Genomic DNA, 22,983 nt, shown 5'->3' on the forward strand with positions numbered 1-22,983 from the left:
CGCTTCATAGTCATAGGTTACTCTACCAAGTTGCAGAAAGCATCTTTGCATCTTTGGAATTTGACTAAAGAGTTCCAAAAAAAAAAAAAAAATCACCTCTTCCTCAAACAATTAGCTTGGCTCCTAAATCACATTACCTCCAAGCATTTCCCTGGAGGAAGAGGGAAGCCGTTAATCACTCAGTTGCCCCCATGCATCCCTCTCTGCAAAGCCCTTCCAAAATATTCCCAAGAAATTGGTCCCGAATTTATATTAACTATGGTAACCGCCTAGGACTATATAAGGAGAAATCCAGGGATAGGATAAGCGCCCATAGCCCACCCGAAATTCACCCACAGGACTTTCCCACCATAGCCCACACTCTCCAGATAACTTCCATTAAGATAAGGTCGGTCACCAGCTGATTGGAATTGGGTCCTGGCGACCTGTAGAATCAAAGCGAGAAATAAATTAAATACTGGTATTTCCCCGATAATATGAGCGACCTAAAATTATAATCATCTTGATTTTCTTATCGACTAAATCACTGTCAACATTAAAATTTGGGGGGAAATCAAAACAAGCAATGATTAGCGAATTATTAGATAAAAAGCAGAAAACAAAAAACCCACAATTTTTTTGTGTAAGTGATAGTTTCATAGAATGATAAAATCACCAATTAGAAATTAACAAACTAGAACTTAAAAAAAAAAAAAACTATCCTAGATAAGAAATTATTTAGAAATAGAAGACGAACAATATTGTGGCTAAATTAGAGTTAGGTAAAGCAATTGATAATGTTTACAAAAACCAAATTGTGGCTCATGTTTTCATTTTTGTAAAAAAATTAAAAGAAACAAAACAGCTGTTCGCCCTGTCGATCAGCTGATTAATACCAAACGTTTGCCCTGTCGACCAGCTGATTAATATAAAACAGCTGTTCGCCCAGTCGATCAGCTGATTAATACCAAACGTTTGCCCTGTCGACCAGCTGATTAATACCAAACAGCTGATCATATGTTTGTAGAATTTACTATTTAGAAATATTATAGAGAATTGTGCCACATTAAATGAGACATATCGTGATAGCATTTATTAAGGAAAAATATTTGTAAATAATTTTTTTTGTATATAAATGTTGGAAAATTCTTAATGAAAAAATATTTAGGGAAATGAAAAAAAAAAATGTCCTATTTATTTTAGAAATGTACTTATCAATGGTTTTGAAATGAAAAACTGTAGTATTTAATTGATGTAAAAAAAAAAAAATAAGTGAAAAAGAAAAACAGTTTTTCCTTTTCCCAGTCTGAGTTTGCAGATTTTTCCTTTGCTGTTTATTTTATTTTAGGCGCATCAGCTTGCTAGTTAAAAGGGTACTCGGATCTTTATTCAGTGCACTGCCGGCCTTTGGACAGTGTTTTCTCATTATAGACAACACTGACCGTGAGACGGTGACGGACAGTGAGCTGTAAGAAGCTCCTAGGAAGCATCATGCTCGGGGCTTAAAACCTTGGGACTTCTCAGCGCTACAAAAAGAAGAAGTTGTGTTATCTCAATTATTATTTTTATTTATTTTATTTCTTTTAATTGAAGGCGCATCAATATCCTGGTGGAGAGCTTTTTTGACGCCCGGAGCTTTGACGCCAGGAGCTTTTTTTCTTCAAAGCCCTATCAGCCTCTGGACAGTGTTCTCTCGTTATAGATGACATAACATTCCCTATTATTAATTTTGCCTTTACGACTTCATTTGCATCAATGTTTATTAGACGTCCCACTTTATTAGTGTTATCAAGTCCATCTATTAATTTATAATTCAAAGCTCTTTCAAAACTAAGCCCTAGGCCAGGAAACAAAGTCACAGGGAAAAAAGGAAAAAATTGAGGAATATTTCCTCTGCGTTTATCTTTCAAGCTTTTTGTGAAGTAAGTCGCACATAGCGTGTGTCTTGTTGACAGTTAAAGCTGAAGTATTATAGGAATTAATTCTCTGAATGAAGCATTCTCTCAGATGTAAACAGTTCTGACGAATGCAGCGGCTTGTGTCCAACTGTAGCCACGCACTAACCACGTTACTATCACGCGACAACCGTGCGCTCATCACGTGATACTTTCTAAAATAAGTGCTCTACATATTTTTAAAATTAAGAACCGTAATCATTAGAAGTTACAGTTGAAAAATAATATTTTTTCTCTAACGCTTGAAATAAAGTAACCTTCTGAGATCTGAGCGATTTCAGAGGTTATTTAATTTTTGAGCCAATTGCCCAAATTGATTTTTTTTTAAATTTTGGCCGCCCCCGCCCAAAAAAAAAATGCAGCAACAGCTTTTTGGTCGATTCAAAATTTGGTATTTTCATATATATTTTCAACTTGTATATGTAAAGCCGTAAAAACGGGCATGACGTGTCAAAAGGCGGAAGTCAACCCCCAACTTCCCTTCTCAACGAATTCTTCCAGAAAAAAAAAAAAATCTATATAATAAAAGTTATAGATCTACCCACATAAATTGTAAACAGGAAGTAGAGAGAAAATCAGGGGGGAAAAAGATGAAAAATCGACTCAGTATAGCGGAACTTCCTGTAAAACTAGAAATTCTAGCACCTCCATTTAAATGAAGCTCAAAGATTTTTTAGTAAGAGCAATTCGCGTGGGTGTTCCAGCCAGATTGTTCACTTCCTCTTTACACCTGGAAGAACGGATGTAGCGTAATTAACTGAGTGCTGAAAAGTGTTTTTTTTTTTTTTTTTTTTTTACAAATATATGTCTCTACACAATAACGGTTAACATGAAGGTCAAAGAAAGGTTAAAACATCGCTTAGGTGCCAATAGACCCAACGGCCCAAAATGATTTTAGCCCAAATCGATTAATCACTTTACTGAATCGATTTTTTTCGATTCGAAAACGACACTACGATTTTTTTTTAAAAAGTAAATATCCATTTTAAGAGCCCTTAAAAACTGGGCCCGGATTGGGTTACTTTCTAACGTGCCATTTTAGTGAAATATAACCAGTTATCACCTATTACTTTTAAATGAGTGGTAAATAAGTCACAGGGAAAAAACATATATTACAAACTGGAAGGCGCCACGGTAGCCGAGCGGTTAAGAAAGACTAGACCCGCAATGCTAAGATGTATTGTTGGTTTAGTGGGTTCGATTCGCCCGGTCTCTAGGCCTTGGATTTTATTTAATGTTTAATTTGAGAAATTTACAGTAAAGTATGTTTGCTAGTCGCCTCAGTCCACTACACCTTATTTGGTAGTTGGACGCAAAGCCTGGCTGAAAAAATGGGCATTACTTTACCTTATTTTACTATTCCAAACTGACCGGAAATTTCCTTATTTTACTGACCGGAAATTTCGCCATTAGTTTTTATCCCCTTTTAACGGCTTCCTGTTTAAAATTGAATTCAATTATTTTTTTAATATAAATCTTAAACTTCAAGGAAATTTAATTGCATAAAACTTCGATATCAGATATTTATAACATCGATTAAATCTGAATATAGTATCCATCTTATCCCTCAGATCCCATATTACAGGGATATTACCCTATTAGAAAAGGGACATTTTTTCCCCCATAATATCCGTATACAGAGCATTAAATGGAGTGCTTCCCGGGATTTTATAGAAAAACATTTCCATATTAATGTGATGTCGGAGAAAAAAAAAAAAATATATGAATATATAACATGTGCGTGCGCGCACGAAGAAAAGCAGCAACCCTTAGGAAAAACAGGAGATGGAGCAGGGAAACTTGGCGGGTAATGGAGGAAGGTTTTGGCGGAGGAGGGGAGTGTGTCATCACATGTATTATTCATGATCTCTAGTACAATCTATACAGAGACGCTGCTAGAGAGAGAGATGAAGGGATGCTGGAAGACGCTGTTGCCGTGGAAACGCTTGTTTGTAGGACTTTAAGTGGCTGCTACCCTTGGATATCACGTTTCCCCTCTCTCACCCATTACTACTACATTTAGTTTGCAAATAACTTGTTATATGTTACATAGATTGTATGTATACATAAGTATGTATTACGTAAATAACACATAATATACCCCCCAAAAAATGGTAAGTCCATTACTGTCCTCTCTCTCAGTACACTTAGAGTAAAAGGAAGAAATAAGATAATGTAACAAATTTTTGAAGCTGCACTTCCACCGGAAATGAATGCGTCGGAAATTGTAGTAGGAGAAGGTCGTGCGAGGGTTATTCAGTTTAATTTTATATACCCACAGAGGAAGTGAACAAATATTATATTTAAAAAAATTAATAAATACATTTCTGGAAGCACGCTTGAAGTTTCGAGCTGAAACTAGCAGATATCATGAGATTTGCGGCAACATCCGGTTTCAAGTCCACTGCCAGTGCAGAAATATGAAGCTGAGATTATTGCGGCTGTAAAAGAGAGCGCAAATCATTTCAGCGGTATTTAAAAAAAAAAAATGATTTAAGGCGCGTCAACATCTGAGGTTATTTTGGCGCCCCGGAAGCTTTTTTTTCAGTGCACTGCCCCGGCCTCCGGACAGTGTTCTCTCGTTTCAGACAACATTGAGACCATCATCGGATAGTGAGCTGTAAGAAGCTACCTAGGAAAAAGAGAAAATCTAAGAGGTCAACAGCTGGATTCGAACCCGGGATCTCCTCGTGGGAATCCAATACCTCATAGCTAATCCCTTCCCCATTTAGTGGTATTGTATTGACGAGTTCATCTCCAGATTTCCTCACAGCCTTTACTAACACAATAACAAGAGAGTAAATACACCCCCCAGCTACAACTTAACCGACCAAAAATAGAAACAATTTCTGGCACAAGGCAAACAAAAAAATATAAATATAACCTTCATATACTGTTACCCAGCTGTTTACATCACAAATTCCATCAGCTGTCAAAACTACTTCTGGCACTTAGCCTAGTTAACTGGTATTTTACTAGGAACTCTTTAACTTTCAGTTCCTGTTTACAAAACGGGCGTCAATTTTTTTTCAGGAGTTTTTTGAACTTGGTGTTCTTATTGATACATGACCACAGGTCAGTAGCCTTGTTATACGGTAACTGATACTCTCCACTCTGTTTATGTTTAAAATTATTGGGAAGTCCTCTTGATTATTGAAAATGAGGTTTAGGTTCCCACAGTGCTGGATAAACTCAAGACAGCGGTAGGGGGGGGGGAGACTTCACAGGAAATTGATGTGTATTTGATGAGTCCAAGATTCATCACCGGAAGTATATAATACACGTATATTTCCTGCAAAACAACCTCTAAAAGCGGAAATGGTGATGGGCACGATCAGTTTCAAGTACTTCTACACCAGCACCAGGAGAAAGGTGACGTAGTAGTTGGGAACTTACAGGAGCTGTTAGTGGTTTACCAGCAGGATGCTAAAAGCAGTTTATCACCAGTTGGAACATCTATCTCGTGTGGGTCCAGCGGCTGGGAAGTGTACCCTCAGGTCACGCGTCTCCATTAAATTACAGTCCTCCCCGACCAAGCTGCTGATGTAAGCTTCTCATCCAGCCCGCTCCTTTATTATATCCTTCTAAACTTTTCTTTTTTTTATCCTTATGTTTTTGTTCCTTGTATATTCTCTCGCTCCTAGAGGTAAGGAGGGGTGCAGCATTTATCATTCTGTGTCCATTATCCCTGTGACTCTTCTCATAAATCTTCTTATAAACTCGCTAAATATCTCCTCCTCTTGCCAATTTTGGCATTAAAGTCACCCTAGTTTATTATAGTAAATTTCATTCAATTAAACTTTGGCAAATTAGTTGGCTTTTTATTACAGAATTTAATTTATATTACAGAATTCTTTAATAGTTTTATTTTAAATGTATTGGTGTTTATTGCAAGAGAAGCGTAGAAAAAAGGAGTTAAAATCTCGTTTATCTTAATTTCATAATGCATATGCCTCCTTGATAGTGCATAATAACTTCTCTACGACAATAAAAATGCAATGTTCGTCATCATTGCTATTTTTATGACGTAAATCAATAAAAAAAAAGTTACGATTTTATAAGAGATAAATTTAATTGTAAAGAAAACTTATGAAACCTTCACTTGCACCACTCACTCCCTCTCTCTTTCTACAAAATTTTCTCAGTACCGCCTAGGAGTCATTTTTCGAAAAAGGGAACTATCAACTGTTATAAGGGTATTTCCGGTGGAGGAAATTTTTTCGTTCTCTACTTTAATAATACATTTAACTTCCTCCTTAACCGTCCGCTGGAGATACGTTGACCGACCCTTGCAAAAAAAGAAAAAAAAAAGAGTAAATATCTTCCCTGAAGTGCCACTTCCGGTACAGATTTTGATCGCTAAGTTCCGGTCCAATTCTTTTCTTGTAGTTATAAAAAAATATTTTTCACCTTTTCTTAGCTAGTAAAGAAAACTTCATCGTTTCTTTAAAGTATTTGGATATCAAGTAAAGGCTTATCATCGAACAATTTAAGTATAAATAATCAGGCGGGGCTTAACGCTTTTGCTAGAAAATAGTAATTTGCACTAATAATAGTTTATTGAACTTTGAACTACCAATTAGGTATCGTGGACGGAGGCGACTAGCAAACATACTTTACTGTAAATTTCTCATATTAACCATTAAATAAAATCCAAGGCCTAGACCTGGGGAATCGAACCCACTAAACCAACAATACATCTTAGCATTGCGGGTCTAGTCTCTAACTTAGTTTAAATGAAATTGTAGTCTAAATTCCTAGTGAGAGATAGAAAAATGGATTTCTTGTCCCTTCTCTCTCTGTCTTGATAGAATTGAATAAAAAAAAACAGTTCCCACCAGGGGCGGCGATTCGTGCACGTTAGGAAGTAAAGTTAGCGCAAGCATTGTGTATTGCTAGTTGGTTTTGCTACAAAGGAAGGGGGATGATGAAGGACGAAGTAGTGGTTGGAGGAAGTTAAGTTTGGTTTGAAAGTTAAAGGCACTTAAGTTTTTACAGTAAGAAAACACAACTTTTTGTACGCATGGCTGCGCTACTCTACTTCGCGGCTTCCGGGAGTACCGGAAATACCCCAAGTATTAAACGCTCACACTCAGAGATCTAAATAAATTCTCTCAGTTGTATCAGCCCTCTCATTGGGGTGTCCTAATTTTTCTGCCCCTCCTTTGTCTCTCCTACTCTGCCACAGAGTAAGACCACAAAACTTACATTTCCGGTGGGGGCCACTCATTTTCTAAAAAATAAAAAATTAACCCACGTTTGCCAATCTTCCGCTTCTGCTAGAAAATAGTAATTTGCACTAATAATAGTTTATTGAACTTTGGCTTGCTGGTGCTTCAGTGAAGACTTACAAAGTACTGATGGAGGAGGCCTGTGAACTTAATATGGCATCCCGGGGACTTTGTGTTTATAGTAAATCGAATAGTTTAATCTGGTCCAGGCTAAAGGATGAATATAGAGGAATAAACCATACATCTGGATCCTGGGGTGTCTTATATGATAGTTTCGAGGCAGTGCAACCCTAAACGTTATTACATCGCGTATAGAGTGACATGTGTCTGCCTGTATGTGAGTCAGTTCAGTCAGGCTAAAGAGAATCATAATGGCATGTGAAGTTAACGTCAAGATATCTGACTGTGTTAACCAGAAAGAACACTTGTAGACAGTAAATCGATTTGAAGTGATCAGAATAAAAGTAGTAAACGGAAGCAAAGGGAAGATGTAAATTTACTGCGGAAGGGTGTATTCAAGGGGAAATGGAATTATACTGTAGTCGGAAGGATAAAGATGGCGATGAAATCAAATTTGGTCTCGAAATCTCTGTTACCATAATTCTTGAATTTTTTACAAACTTGGAATGTTCATTAAAACTGTTTCCTGTAGGACAGTTGTTGTACAAGGGTTGATCGTCAAAAAACTGCACCGAAAAAGCGTAACTTTTGAAAAACACCCAACTTTGACAATTTTTTCCTCTTTTTCTATAAAAGATAAAAATCCCAAATTTTCTTAAAAATATAAGGCAAATCCTCCTTTACAACTGTAATTTTTTTTGCAACAACATAGATTAAATAGATTTCGAGAAATTCGTTGATGAAAATGGGCAAAAACGGCATTTTCAAAAATTGTTTTTGTTTTGTTCTTCTTCTTCTTCAGGGGCGGGGCTTAACGTCCAACTACCAAATTAGGTGTCGTTGACGGAGGCGACTAGCAAACATACTTTACTATAAATTTCTTTTATTAACCATTAAATAAAATCCAAGGACTAATACCGGAAATCGAACCCACTAAACCAACAATACATCTTAGCATTGCGGGTCTAGTATCTTAACCGCCTAACATACTTTACTGTAAATTTCTCATATTAACCATTAAATAAAATCCAAGGACTAATACCGGAAATCGAACCCACTAAACCAACAATACATCTTAGCATTGCGGGTCTAGTCTCTTAACCGCCTAACATACTTTACTATAAATTTCTCATATTAACCATTAAATAAAATCCAAGGCTAAGAGACCGAGAAAGTTTCATTAGGTCATAGCAGTTTTCACCGTCCGGCTGCAGTGTCCGCCCATGTTAGGTGCACAAAATTCAAATCTAATTACTCTCTCATCAGCTGGACCCTTAGATTTTTCTCTTCCTAGAGGAGCTTCCTGTCCATAACTAGAGAACACTGTCCAAAGGCCAGCAGTGCACTGAAAAAACACTCCGTCCTCCCAATAAACTCAAGATATTGATGCGCCTTAAATCATAAAAATAAATAAAAATAAACTAAAGATTTTATTTTCTTAGAAAATAATTCAAAATTCAGAAAAACATATTTTTCTTTAATTCTAAAGAACAAAAGAACAAAAACAAATTTAAAAAAATCCAGAGAAAAAAAATTAGTGCAAACAAGTCATTGCGATAAGAACCTTCAAACTGGTTATAATCAGTTAAACTTACACGGCAGTAACAAAGGGTAACTGATAAGGATAATCATTTTCTGATAATTTCACATCTTTAATATATATATATATATATATATATATATATATATAGATAGATAGATAGATAGATATATTAAATTGAATAATAAATAGTAATGTTGGCAACAATATCTCGTTGCAAAATTAGAATTCATTACTTTTTTTAAAATGGCTCTTCTCTGGAAAGTGATGGTATTACAACCGGAAATGTCTTCGTTTTGAGGTCCTCCAAGAATCCGGAAACAAAGTGATTCATCTGCTCTTATGTGTGTTTCTTTTTTTTATCCATCGTAATTCAATAATGAAAAAAAAAAATAGCAAAAAGACTTAAATTTAATACTTTGCCTGGGGGCTAACAGAGGGAGTGCCTATTAAAAAAAGGTTTTTGGTTAAAAATCAATTCAACCGGAAGTTATCACTTTACTGAATAGAATTTTCCTTATTTCCGTAATTTAAGGATTTTCCTCGCATAACGGATCCTGCGATTTTCTAGAAAATTTGTATCGTGATTAAACAAACAGACAAAAACGACAACTTTTACAGGAAACAATTCTTCTCCCTGAATTTGATTAAGGGTATCTCCCTGTGCGTGTTGGGTACCTTCCTGCTGAAGTGATAAGAATTAAATATGACCTAATAAACGTTCGGAGAACATTTATGAGTCAGAATTTTGGGAATAACAGTATATAGAAGCCATGTTTTTTGTATCATAGATTTTATTTTTAATTTTAAAATTCGGTAATTTGGTGAGATTTAATATTTATGGCAGGCGCCACGATAGCCGAGCGGTTAAGAGACTAGACCCGCAATGCTAAGATGTATTGTTGGTTTAGTGGGTTCGATTCCCCCGGTCTAGACCTTGGATTTTATTTAATGGTTAATATGAGAAATTTATAGTTAAGTATGTTAGGCGGTTAAGAGACTAGACCCGCAATGCTAAGATGTATTGTTGGTTTAGTGGGTTCGATTCCCAGTGTTAAGGCCTTGGATTTTATTTAATGGTTTAATATGAGAAATTTATAGTAAAGTATGTTTGCTAGTCGCCTTCGTCCACGACACCTAATTATGTAGTTGGACGTTAAGCCCCGCCTGAAAAAATAGGCAATTACTTTACTTTTTTTAAATTTATAAATTCCAAATAATTGAGAGAAAATTCCCCATGTAAAAAAAAAACAAACGAAGGCTCACAATGCGGGTTTTACCCCAAGCTATTGAATACCCAAAATTCGATGAGCTGTAGTTCACATAGTACCCTGTGTAATATTTACCACAGCCACTAGAATTAAAGACTCGGTGAGGGGGGGGCTATAGCCTTGACGCCCCCTCTCTTGCCACCATTGAACATGTGTTCGAGGGTGACACAGGCCAACAGCAGCAGCAGAATTTGTACACCCCTCAGCATTTATTTAACAAACCATTTACCAAGGTGCGGAGGGGAGAGCCACGTACTCCCCCCTCTATTACCCACCAGAGGGTGACAGAGCGCCTGCGCGTATGTACGCCAGCCGGCACATATAGCAACAAGTGTCCGCTCGCTTCTTCTTAGTTTAATTCTGACTTCCTGTTGTTAATCGTGTGGCGAGATTTTTCACTTCTATTTTTCTTGTTCTTCTGGGGAAAATTTTTATTCTCTTTAGTTATGATTAGGGCCAAAATTTGAAAAGGTTTTCTTTTTATTTTTCCATTTATTTTTCTTTAAAAAAAATTATTTGTTTTTCGTGTATCAGTGCCATCAAAATTTTTTAAAAAATCATCCACATAGACCAGGTAAGTGTGTTTTATTATTATTATTTTAAAATGAGAATTTTTACTTAAAACTATTTTTAAAGAAAACACGTTTACATGTTTTAAATGTAAAAATATTTCCCACGGATTATTATCTGATATTATTTTTACGTCATAACTAAACAGAAATGGACTTTAGAGAGAATTTCAATGAAAATAATCTTGGGTGGTTTTCTTTTTCCATGGAAATCTTGGAAAACTATGAAAAAGGGTCTGTGCAAGAACTTGAGATTTTAAGTAATCATTTAATTCCTCGTTAATAGAACTATAATCATACTTTTATCTCAAATGACACCTCAAGGAGAAGGTGATCGACGCTTCTTTCACTCGAAAATTGCTCTTTTTTTTCTTATTTACTTATTTGAGTTAGTTTTCCCAGCATTTTCTTTTTATTTTCCTAAAAACATTAGTTACTCATAGATCTGAGTAACTTTTACTTTGACCTTTTTCCGTGGAAAATTCGTGCAAAAGGGAGCGGGTTGTTTTAGACTTCCTTCCTTTTTAGAGTTCATTTCAACGTAATTTACGATTTACCTAATAACTAAATAATGTTAGTAAGAATGAAAAATTTAATGCAAATGTCCGGTGTTGGAAAATCTGGTGAGTCCTAGAATCTGGAGAAAAGAGGAAGTCGGTCTAGTGTTGCCAGGAAAGGGAAGTAACATGAAGCTTGCCAAATTATCACCGGAAGTATCCCTTTTAGGTTTTCAAATTAACCAGAAATGGATCTTCAGGTAAATGCAGGTTTTTCTTATGTCTTTTCTCCCAGGAAGTTGGAATCAATATTTGTGAAACCTTATCACAGTCGCCATGCTTGTTCTTACGATCGTAACAGAATGTGGAGTAGAGTTTATTTCCCTTTCCGCATTTATAATTAGACACTACTTTAGAAGTAATGGTTGGTAATAGTAATTGAAAAAAAAAACATCTTTGCCCAGTTTTGGAAATTCTCCAACAAAACCGGAAAAAGAATTGTATCCTAAGAAAAGAGAGTATCGTCATCAGTTTCTTTGGATTTCCGAGAAGGCACATCGTTCTGCTGTTGGCACAAGTGTTGGATTTTAATTTTGATAGGAAGGGGATTCTTTCTTATCTCGAGGAATCATGGCGATCGCTACAGTATGATTTCCACTTGCTGTAATTCTCGAAATTCTAACTGTAAAGTTATGAACTAACTTTAAAGTTTTTATATTTTATCATGTTTCAACACGAATTGTGAATATTGTTTTCATGTTGAAATTTTAAACACCCAAATCTCTAGGGTTTTTTTTCGGTTTTGTATCTGTGAAGATGAACTTACAAGATAATTCGAAACGTTGGTGTAAAGATTTTTTTTATCTTACCAATACCTATAATACCTATGTCAGTTTGTTAGTGCGTGATCCTGGTACAGATTCAAAGACGGGACACGATTGGTTGACCTGCTTTTGTTTAAATTCAATAAATCACTTCTAATATGTAGCGTTAATATTCCACACTGAGTGCCGGGGGGGGGGGCGATGTATAGTGTATGATATTAAGAAAGCATGGCTCAGGAATTGGGGATTAGGGAGCGACTAGCGAGGGGAGCTAAGGAAATTGGGAGGGAGTCCCTGCGGATTGGGCGGGCTATAGTAATTTAATTCCCTAAACGTGCCCGTACAGTGCTTACGCCACCCTTAAACTTGCCCAGCACGTACTAACTTTGCGGCCCGGCAAGGCATCACATCCCACATCCCTGGAGGGTGTTCTAGATTTCTTGTAACGCCCAGGCGTTCATCCACTGAACCAGGAGCGAGTAAGCAATATTGCAAGGGGTTAAAGAGTTCTCCGAGCGACAGGACGATGGTTTACGCTTCCTGCTTTTATGTTGTGGGTTGGTAGTAAAGTTTCTTGGAGGCAAAATGTATTGGAACAGCTGGGACTGGACGGGATAAGTTGTAATGACGATAAATCTCTTCCAGCTAACATGGAACACTCTCATATCCGGGAACTTGAGGCACCATAAAGTGTGAAACGAAGATGTAAGGAGAGTTTGCGGCCACCATAATGAGAACATCAGTTAACCGGAAGTTTGCTAGTTCAACAGTTTATTTCCCCGGAAGTCACTTTAAAGAATTTTGCTTGGATCGCCTGGGCTGTGACTTCACGCTCGCTTCAACACTATCCATTGTGATATATGATGTGGAATACTGTGGTAGTGCATGTTCCTTACAGATTCCAATTTTTCCAGAAATTTTAATTACGTAAAAGCTACTGGAATGAGGAAGTCAAGTGAATTCATTGCACCGGAAATGTCGTACGTGTGTATATATATTTTTTAATTTCTTTTATTATATAATAGAAGTGATGAAAAATATAGAACAAGTTCTTGGACGTCTAAGAGTTACTGGAAGGAAGACAAAACGGTATATCTCGCCGAGGACTTGTTTTATGTTTTCATTAGAACATTCGAGGAGAAACTCCTCCCGCTGGGTTCTGGGACAACATTTAACTAACAACGTGTTGGAAGCCCAAACAATGCAGGAGTTAGAGAGGCTGGGAGGCTTGTTAGATTGCGGTATGAGGGAGTGCCCCACAGCGGGGTGTCTTCCCCCCACCCACACCCTGAAAGGGATATGTTTTCATTGGGTTAGTTATGAGGATAAGTTTAATGAAAATCCCTCTCCGCGCGCGCCCCTTCTGTAAGGACATGATTCTGGGCCTCCCCTCCATTGTTTGCCGTTTCCCCCGTTCCATAAAGGTGGGGAGTTCCCCCTAAATCCTGGTGGAACCAACTCTTCCCTATTTAGGTGCATGGAAAGTACTTCTCGCTCTTCCATTATTCCTAGTAGACTCTCTTTTTAGTTAATGTTCTAAACGTTTTAGTAACGCCTCCAGTAATCTGTTGTAACCACAGTACGAATGGCACTCCAGAAAAGTTGACTATTCTCAAGAGCCGGCAGGGAAGTTGGGCCGCCTGGTGTTTGAAGTGATTAAGTAAAAAGGAAGTAGCTAGCGAGAGATAAAGATTCCAAGTTAAAGCACAGGAAACAAAAGTGACAAGAATGCCGGACTAAACTTTGTAAAGAAGGAACTTTTGGTTTGCCCACCCACCCTGCCTCTCCCCAAAAGCAAAGCCTAATCCACGGCTTTTAAGCAAATATAACAAAAGCATGAACTTTGCTGGCTGGTGACGTCAATGAACAAAAAGTATTTTTTGTTTCCCCTTCATAGAAATGAACAAGTGTTGAGTTTGAGTCCAATTTTAGGTATCGTAGTTCTGTCTTGAGATCCTCTGAGTTCGAAACGTGTTTCTCTCTCTCTCTCTCTCTCTCTCTCTCTATCTCTCCTTTTTTTTTTGTAAACAACGAAAATTTTGCAGAAAGCTCGACTTTCTATTTCCTTCGAGTATCTCAACTCTCGGGCAAGCGAACTTATGTCAGTTTCAATGATTTCCTTTTTCCAAAAAAATATGGAAAACTATTTATTTATATTAATTTTTGACACTCTAAAACCATTTAGACCATTTGGTACGCGGAGCTCTTTTTTTCAGTACAAAGTGTTTTCTCGTTACACTCGAACTCTTTACATCGCCAAAAAGAAGCTCCTAGGAAGAGAAAAATCTAAAGGCGAGCAGATGAGGATTCAAACCCGAGATCTCCGGTACAGAATCCAGTATTCGCTAACCACTCAGCCTATTCCCTGCCTGAGAACTGTTATAATTATTATGTTTAAATGAAACTTTATTTATTACATATTACGACCCGGAGATCGTGGGTTCGAACCCAGGTGCTGGCCTTTTTTTTTTTTTTTTTTTTTTTTTTTTTGACAGTGTCTATAACCGATAGTGCACTAAAATAAAAAAAAAAACGCTCTAGGCGACAATAACCTTAGGAATTTATCCGCCTTTATTTAAATTAAATTAAAAAATAAATAAATAAATTAGAGTAAAAAAATGACAAGTGAATGTTTCACGCTAGATAATTTTTTGATTTACCCTTGTCAGGAACACGTGTTTAGTTAAGTTCTAACACGTGTATACGAACAACTACATAAAAAAACAAAAAAAAAAAAAAAAAAAAAAAACTTTTTAACAAGTTTACACATGTTAGTAACAATGTGTTATACAATAGTAGTGGGAATTGTGTTCAAGTACTTTGTACAAAACAATATGTCATTACATATGTGAGTGTGTGTGTGAGAGAGAGACAGAATATGTGATAAGGCAACTACTTTGTATAAAACAATATGTCGTTACATATGTGTGTGTGTGTGTGTTTGTATTTGTAATAAGGAAAATAAATTAGCCGCCATTTTGTGTGACAGTAAACCTGTAAGGACATGTAACATGGTTTTCCAAGTATGTGACTTAATTAAAAGCACTTGTATACCAACCAGAGTGCATTTACTCATCGTTCACATGCTCCTCTGTAGATGGTAAATTTTGTACCTTTTGTTATATTCAAATTTACTTTACAACTGTAATAATGCATAACGGTTTACACACACATTAACCTAAAAACCTATTCATACATAACATGTTATGTATGTACATGTCATGAGTGTATGAGTGGATTATCTATGTGTAAACGATTCACACTATAGTTTTATAATAAAGAGCTTTTTCTCTATTTTGTGCACAAAAAGCTTTTACATGCACACACAAGCGCCTCCAGTAGTCGGTCGGGAAACTACTTTTCACATAATTCAACTAGGATAATTTAAATTGTTCACTCTGTTTCTGTCTCTCTCTTTCCGGTTCTGAGTTTCGACTCGCATCCTTTACTAAAAAAACGGTGAACTTTTATTACAAAAAATAATTAAATCATACGAAGACAAAACATACAGTGTTTTCTTGTTAGGGTAATCTTTATTTATTAATTTTTATAAATTCTTGAAATTTTCCCAATTTTTTTGTACTTCTTTGTATTTATTTTTTGTAGATTGTTCTCAATGCCAAGATGTTACTCTGCCACAGATGTGCTGCAAGCTTCACGATACTGCTGGCGTTAATGATGATATTGATGTGTTCCGGCCAGCGAGCTAAGGCTATAGCCAGAGCTAAGGTAAGCTTTGTCGGCATTTGATCCTTAATTTTAAGATTTTTATCCCTCACACACGACTTAAACAAAGTGAAGTTAACAGGCCGTTATCGACTGCTTAAAAGACTGACTAGACCAACGTTCAAAACTTTCACTTAATAACAAACGACTGATTTACAATCCCGCCTGGACTGCACGGTATCTGAACTGTGGGGTTCAACGAAACGCTCCAAATCTTCCAACGAACTCGAATCTCTTCAGTCTAAAATTCTCCGCACTATCGTTAAACGGCTCCATTTTATGTTTCAAATCTAACCATCCACGCAGACCTGGGAAATTCCGTTTGTAGGTCCAGGTTTGCACGAACTAGGTTATAAAAATTTTCATTACGCTCATTCCAATCCTCTTGTCCGCTGCCATTTATCATCTCATCACCATCCAGATCATCCTCCGAGACGATTAAAACGCTGGTGGCCTCGTGATTTCCTCTCTTCTGAAGAGAGTAGCTAATCCTAGAGTCGACTTAGGGAGTGTTATCACTGGGTAACTTCTCCCCCATCAATTAGTGAGTCTGTAGTGGTCAGTTATTGTCATTGTTACTTACGTCGTATCTAGGCGCTGGTGTAACTTAATAACTTAAAAAAAAAGGGATTATAAAATGAGGCCAAAAACCAGAGAAATATTTCTATTAATTCCTGTACTCCAGGCAAAGTCCAGAGAGGCTTTTATTGTACCCATCCCTTCTTAGATGATTTAGTAGGTCCTCTCATCTAAATTGGTCCAGGATTTTACTCAACCTAGATCCTTGTTATGGATACGAGATCACGTCTGACAGGAAATTTACCAAATATCTCGATATTTCGCGATAGCTACGCGGTTTATAACCTTCTCTTCCAGTAACAGTCTCTACCCACAGGGTTAGGTTAACTAACCCCCAAACTCTGCACAGCTGTTTTCTTCACCTGGTGTTTCTTAGCACTTAACAAAGGTTAGTTTTTTAGTCTTTGTAACTTATTGATTGACCTTTGTAGGTTACAAATTATACGATAAAGATATTTAAAAAAGAGAAAGAGAAAGGAGATAATGGCAATTTTATTGGGTTGAGTGAAAGGTCGATTTTTTTGCCCTGAACTTCATTGAATCAGGCGATCGATTAAAAAAATTTAAAAAAAACACATTGGCTTCGATGTTTTTTCCTTATCTCAACATGGTAGATAATGCTTTTGTAATAAAATTATCATTTAATATTATTCAGGATAGATTATTCCAGGGAAAAAAGACGAGAAAAAGTAGTTCACACTGATAGTGTTTAGGTTATCAAATAGTTTACTGAGAAAAAAAATATACAAATAATATATATACATAAAATACGCGAACAATGTCAAATTAAGCTAATTTTTTAGTAATCAGTGCATGTATTAATCACGTGAAGTAAATATGATTTCATTGGTTGTTTAGTAAGCAATGACCGCAAAACTTTTCAAGGTTAATGATTGGTTGATGAAAGGAAAAATACTTTTAAAAATGTATTTTTTCCTAATCAGACAAATGAAAAATGAAATTTTATGAATGCAGGTTATTATTGAAAGAAATCTTACATGAAATACGACATTTGAAATTTGTTTTGACGTAACAAACTGGAATTAGATAACAGATATTGGGTGAGGAATTTCAGATGGGTTGTAGATGGGAGTTGTTAAACCAATCCGATCTCAGAAATTTTGCAAGACAGCCTGAGGGTGGTTAGCAGGGTTGCTTGGGATGTGTAACCTCCATAAAAACACTTGACAGGTTAATAATTTGTGGTACTTACTTTGAAATAAGTGAAGAAGTCCGTGAATAATTTGTGGTACTTACTTTGAAATAAGTGAAGAAGTCCGTGCGTGTAGATCACCCCGTACTCTGCCTAGAATAACTACATCTTGATTTGTTTTAGTAAAAATGCTTGGTTTTAAGAGAATGTAATTTCTGTTAAAGAGAAAGTGAAGTGAAACTGTTTTCTGTTTTTGGTGAAATAGGTGGAAGGCCCTGGTTTCTCCGTATTGGCCAGAAGTGCCAAACAGTGTCTAGCTTTGTGCAATAAACAGCCGGCCTGCGATGCTGCCAACTATGAAGTTTCAACGCATAAATGTCGTATATTTACCAGATGTTCACCAACGGTCATCTTGCAGAGATCTACCAAACATATGCATTTCACTAAAAGGCCAATGAGTGAGTAGTTTTACTTTTTTCTCTCATCAGTTTAAAAAAAAAAAATTGGTGAAGGGGGCCCAGTCAATCTAAACAATGTGGTGCCCCATAGTTGGCGCTCCTGTTCAGTGCTGACTGATCACTCTCTCTAAGGAAACACTCCTGGGCAGAAGCTGGAATGTAGGGATTTCTCTTCTCTCCAAAAAAAAAACCGAACTCTCAAGCATACACGACCTTCACTCTGACCGGAAATACCCGGTACTTATAGTTCCATTTCTTCCCGTTAGTGACAAACCTACACAAAGTGTTGGTTGATCCCAAGTGCTTACCCAGTCTGCCCTACTAAAAAGGGACTATGATCGACTTCTCAGCCTACTTTGTAGCCTTTTAGAGACAACTTTTTTTGCTAGAGGATTTCCGGCCACGACTATTAATGTGTGGCTGCTCTGTTATGCCATTTTGCTACGATGTAAAAATAACCCTTTTTTTTCTAAGTTAAAGGGAAAAAAAAAGTTTGTCGTAGGTAGTTGCCTCTTATGATATCTTGGGCTTTAAGCCCTTTTGCTGCTTCTTGAACTGCCCTACGCTTTGCTTCTGCTTAAATGCAGAATCCATTCTTTGCGCACACTTCAAGAAATGTTTTTCCTCCTATTTCCTTTGTAGTCTCCTAAGTTGTTTATAAACGCCAGTATTCTGCAAAAACTCAATTAAAAATATCCACTTGACAAGTAGTAGATGCATGGAAATGGTGCTTTCTAAGAGAAAAGCTGCAGGTTTTCCATCCTTTTCCCATGCTTATTTTCATGCTCCTTCCATTCTAAGCTTTTCTGTATACTATCTAAGTAAGCATTGGCACTTCATGTTTGTAATTTAATTGTTTCCAATTAATAATCAAGTGTATTTACTTATCTTTTAATGGCCAACTTTTAATCAGGCTTGCAAGATTAAGTACTTTGCTTTAGGTTCTTGTTCGTGCCTTAAAGGCCTCGAGAATTCGTTGCGGAACTTGTCCACACAAACCAATTTCCGTCTTCATTTTAAACAAGTGCCAACTTGGAGCTTTAATTCCAGTCTTATCTGAAGGGCAATTTTAAGCAGGCCTATATAATGACGTAACGTTGCTTCAACTTTCCCAGCCTTAGAAATCTTCTGAAATAGAAAATCCTTTGAGAAAATGGTATTTCCTCAGCTCCTAAGGGATCCTATGAGGATATCTAAAACGTAATCAATAGAAAACCTAATTTTTCTTTTTCTGAAAAATTATTTCAGTCAATGAAAATGGTTACACCTACCACGCTGAAAGTGATTCCTGTCTGAAACTGATGGAAAAGGTGACAGACTTTGCCGAAGCGGACGCACTCTGCCGGGGACAAAATGGACGACTAGTCTCGTTAACTGATCCAAGCATTAACAAAGAAGCGGCTGCACTGTTGCAAGCTAGTAAAGCACAATTCGCTTGGATCGGATTGACGGACAATCGTTTGGAAGGAAATCCACAATTATCGGATGGTGAGTAATTTGTTGTGGATATTTTGTATTTACTTTGATCACTTTCGGTTACAATTGTCAACCGTCTTGGACCGAGTCGATCATTTCCTTTGGTACAATCTACTAAAAATATTAAACTTTTAATTATTTTTAATACGTTTTTCTATTTCAGGACGTAGAGTGTCTGACACGAAATTTTTCCCAATAGCTGAACAACAGGCTAGAAATGACACCCGTAGGAATTGTTGGGCACTATCAGACAGTGGGGAATGGTCAGAACATTCGTGTAAAAATAGGACTCAGTTCAGTATATGTCAAGTTATGTCATATTGAGTCCTGTGTTTTTTTTAAAATCCTTTTTTGATGTTTTTGATCTCCCTATTGTTACATTATTCACAATATATTCTTTAAAAATATATATATGTAATTTATAGAATGAATAAATAGATAAAGGAGATAAAATAAAGTACAAAGCAGTATTATTAAAAATAAATGTCTATAGAGATAATAGTTATAAGAAAGCAAGTGTTTCTATATTTATTTTTTTGTTAATTTATTTTTTAATGAAGTGAAAAAAAACAAACCTTTTATTAAATAAAAATAAATCTAGTGAATAAATATTAATATAATATTTAAAAAATAATAATCATTTGATTTAATGTGATATTATTAGCCATGATTCGATTTATCGATATCTTTAATTTCTTACAATCAGTGGTAAACAGTAGAAGGTTATACAGGTTATAACCAAAATTGCACTTTGTTGTAAATATGCTTAAACGTATTTATATTTTTACTATTTTGTGTCGTTTTATGTGTTTCGTGAATCTTTTAAAAGTAGTTTTCTTATTTTTTTACTCTTTTTATTTGAATATTTCTGTTTTGATGTTATTATTACGTTGCAGATGAAATAAAAATTGATGGAAAGATGGATTTAAGTTGGATACTAAATTATTTTATAAAACAATAAATTGTGTACTTTTTTTTTTTAACCAAGGAATGTCAAATCTGTTTATTAAAGTTGGACTGGACAAATTGGTCACGTATGGTTTCTGACTGTTACGTGATCCAAAGAAATGATTTGGAGACACACTAACTGACGAAGGTAGTTCTTAAATGTCTTATATCAATCCGGCCAACTATTTTGATGCCAATAGTAGAGGAATGATAGTATGATGTTATGCTAATGGCATGATGTGCAAGCGTTAGCATATTATCTAATGCCTAGTCAATTTAAACGTCACTACTGCCATATTACAGTTTCAAATTACGTTAATTAAATAAAACAAGAAATAAGATTTACGAGTAAAGAAAACACAACGTAACTTTAATAGTGTGGTTATTTTTAATAAATGTTTTCTAGTTAAAGCAACTAACTAACCTAAAACAAACTAAATAATTTTATTAATTATCAGTTGCAGACAAGCTTAAACGTTTCTGAGATTGATCTGTTGTAACGGAGCCGAACTTGGGGCTTCCGCGAAACCATCCAACATTCAATAAATCTGTACCTTTCAATCTAAAGCCCTTCATCATAATATTTCACAAATTGACTAATTTTTTTCCTGGCATTTTATCAAAAATAATAAACCTGCTTCATCCTTAATTTTAATTAAGTAATTGACGTAGTAAGTAGCATTCTAGGCATTAGATAAAATGATAGGATTTCATGTAACAATAAAGAGTACTGATATAAGCATGCGAAAATTGAGAATGTAAAAAATACCTGGAATGACTTGTTTGAAAAGGAATTCCCTGCTCATTCACATGTGACCTAGTCTGAAACTTAACTTCTCAATCAACGTAAACTTTTCTGGTAACAAGATCAAGGGTTCCTTGGGTGCATCGGGCCTTATATAGAACCATGATCATCTGATGGGTTTTAGGTAACAGCTCATTTCTTGTTAGGTTCTTGAATTTTCCTGTTGTTACAATGTTAAGGACGTCCATTATCTTGTTAGTAGAGTTGTCAGTTCATTAAAGTCTGACTTAAGAGCCTTTATCCATACTGTTCGAACTGTTCGCAATAAGATAGACTCGTGATAGGTAATTCCCTCGTGATTAAAAAATGAAATAACTTTTTCAGATATTGCTGTAGTCTGAATCACGTCTAAAGATTTCTTCGCATGTTCGACTAATTGATACCGTAATATTTTAGTCGATTTTTCCAAGTAGTTTCTTCATTCAAGGTGCTTTACTAAAGTCAACCCACGAAAAACTATCTACAAGCACATTTTCTCTTTACCAATGTTGCAAAGAAGCTGGTTTAAATTAGGTTGAAACAATCCCAGATCAGATCATAGTTAAAGAATATTTTTTGTTAGAATGCAGACCTCTACAGCTTCGGTCAGAGCAGCTTCTACAACTACTACAGAAGGTAGGTGAGCTTGATTTTCATACCAAGCTAGATTTTCCATTATGAAATTTTTGGAAATCAATGTTTTCCTTTGATGAGCAGTTTTCTTTTCAACTTCACAAATTATCCTGGCTTCTCTCGCTATAGAACGTCACATTCTTCAATTATATGTTAGAACAACTAAGATGTAACATTTTTCATAAATACCGAAGTGTAATAGTAAGTTTTCATTATTAATATATATTTGTATGAAATTCTGTAAATAAAAGAATATCAGATTGAAATAAATCAATCTAAATTATACCCAAACACAAGTATTTACGTTGATTACTTCATTAATCAAATCTGATAATAATAAAAACTTCCAACGGAATCTTTTTGCTTTATTCTTACTAACTACAACATAAAACCGCATTTTTGCCAATAAGTATTTTCAACAAATACGTATTCCTATTTCTTTTTCAATTCATTAGTATTGTAATAAACAATTTTTATTTCCATAATTCAAAAATCTTAACACAGTGCTAGAGAAAATAGTTTGTACATTATCATGACACTTATTATTTTTAACACCGTTAGTTTTAAAAAAGAGTATTTAAAAGAATATCTTAGGAAATAATTAAAAGGTCTGCTTTTGAAACCAATTTGCATGGAATTTAAAAGATAACCTTAGAAATTCAAAAAAGCCTCACCAAAACTGAAAAATAACAAAGTAGTTCATATAAATGCCACAGATGAGCGCCACATTACAGACAAAGATTTAAGCAATAATTCCAGTTTCATCTTAATTCCATATTCCCTGTAAAATCAGCGTAAGAAGCTAAGCGAATATTTGAAGAAACGAGATTAGAAATTGTTTAGGTAGTTACAAAACAAGGAAAATAAAAAAATGTTACAGCAATAAAAACTTAAAATCATTTAATCCATTCTTGTCTATCTCATCTGGCATTTCAACTTTTTCTAATGCTTGTTAAACATTTATTAGGAAATAAGAGAACCTTTTAACTAATAACCAGGTTTCCCCTAGAAAGTTGCCATCAGAGATTAAACATACTCATTTCTTGTAAATCGTGGTTGAGATTCCAGTGTTATCCCAAATTTACTTGAAAATAAAAACTTTATATCACATACACCACTAGTGTAAGGTGCAGAGATTAGAGTTTAAAATTATGTACTTTTTTTTAGCCAACCTAATTTGAGATTTCTACTTTTGCCTGTACTTTGTGCACTAATATTTGAAAATAAGGGCGTCCATGAT

The 22,983-nt window shown here is 35.6% G+C and overlaps 1 protein-coding gene across 12 annotated transcripts in view; it reads left to right on the forward strand.

Annotated features, from left to right (window-relative positions):
* LOC141450087 (uncharacterized) overlaps positions 1 to 17,902 on the forward strand; it is a 73,135-nt gene extending 55,233 nt beyond the window's left edge. For 11 of the 12 annotated variants that reach the window (XM_074120136.1, XM_074120135.1, XM_074120132.1 and 8 more), the window contains 3 exons: positions 12,632 to 12,966; positions 15,593 to 15,715; positions 17,710 to 17,902. The gene's annotated coding sequence lies outside the window, so the exon portion shown is untranslated. The remainder of the gene's footprint in view (positions 1 to 12,631; positions 12,967 to 15,592; positions 15,716 to 17,709) is intronic. The other variant, XM_074120139.1, reaches the window with a different exon arrangement.
* The last annotated feature ends 5,081 nt before the right edge of the window (positions 17,903 to 22,983 follow it).

This window comes from Rhodnius prolixus, unplaced genomic scaffold (assembly GCF_049639745.1).
Source record: "Rhodnius prolixus isolate KJV_2025 unplaced genomic scaffold, Rpr scaffold_2, whole genome shotgun sequence".
Lineage (NCBI taxonomy): Eukaryota > Metazoa > Arthropoda > Insecta > Hemiptera > Reduviidae > Rhodnius > Rhodnius prolixus.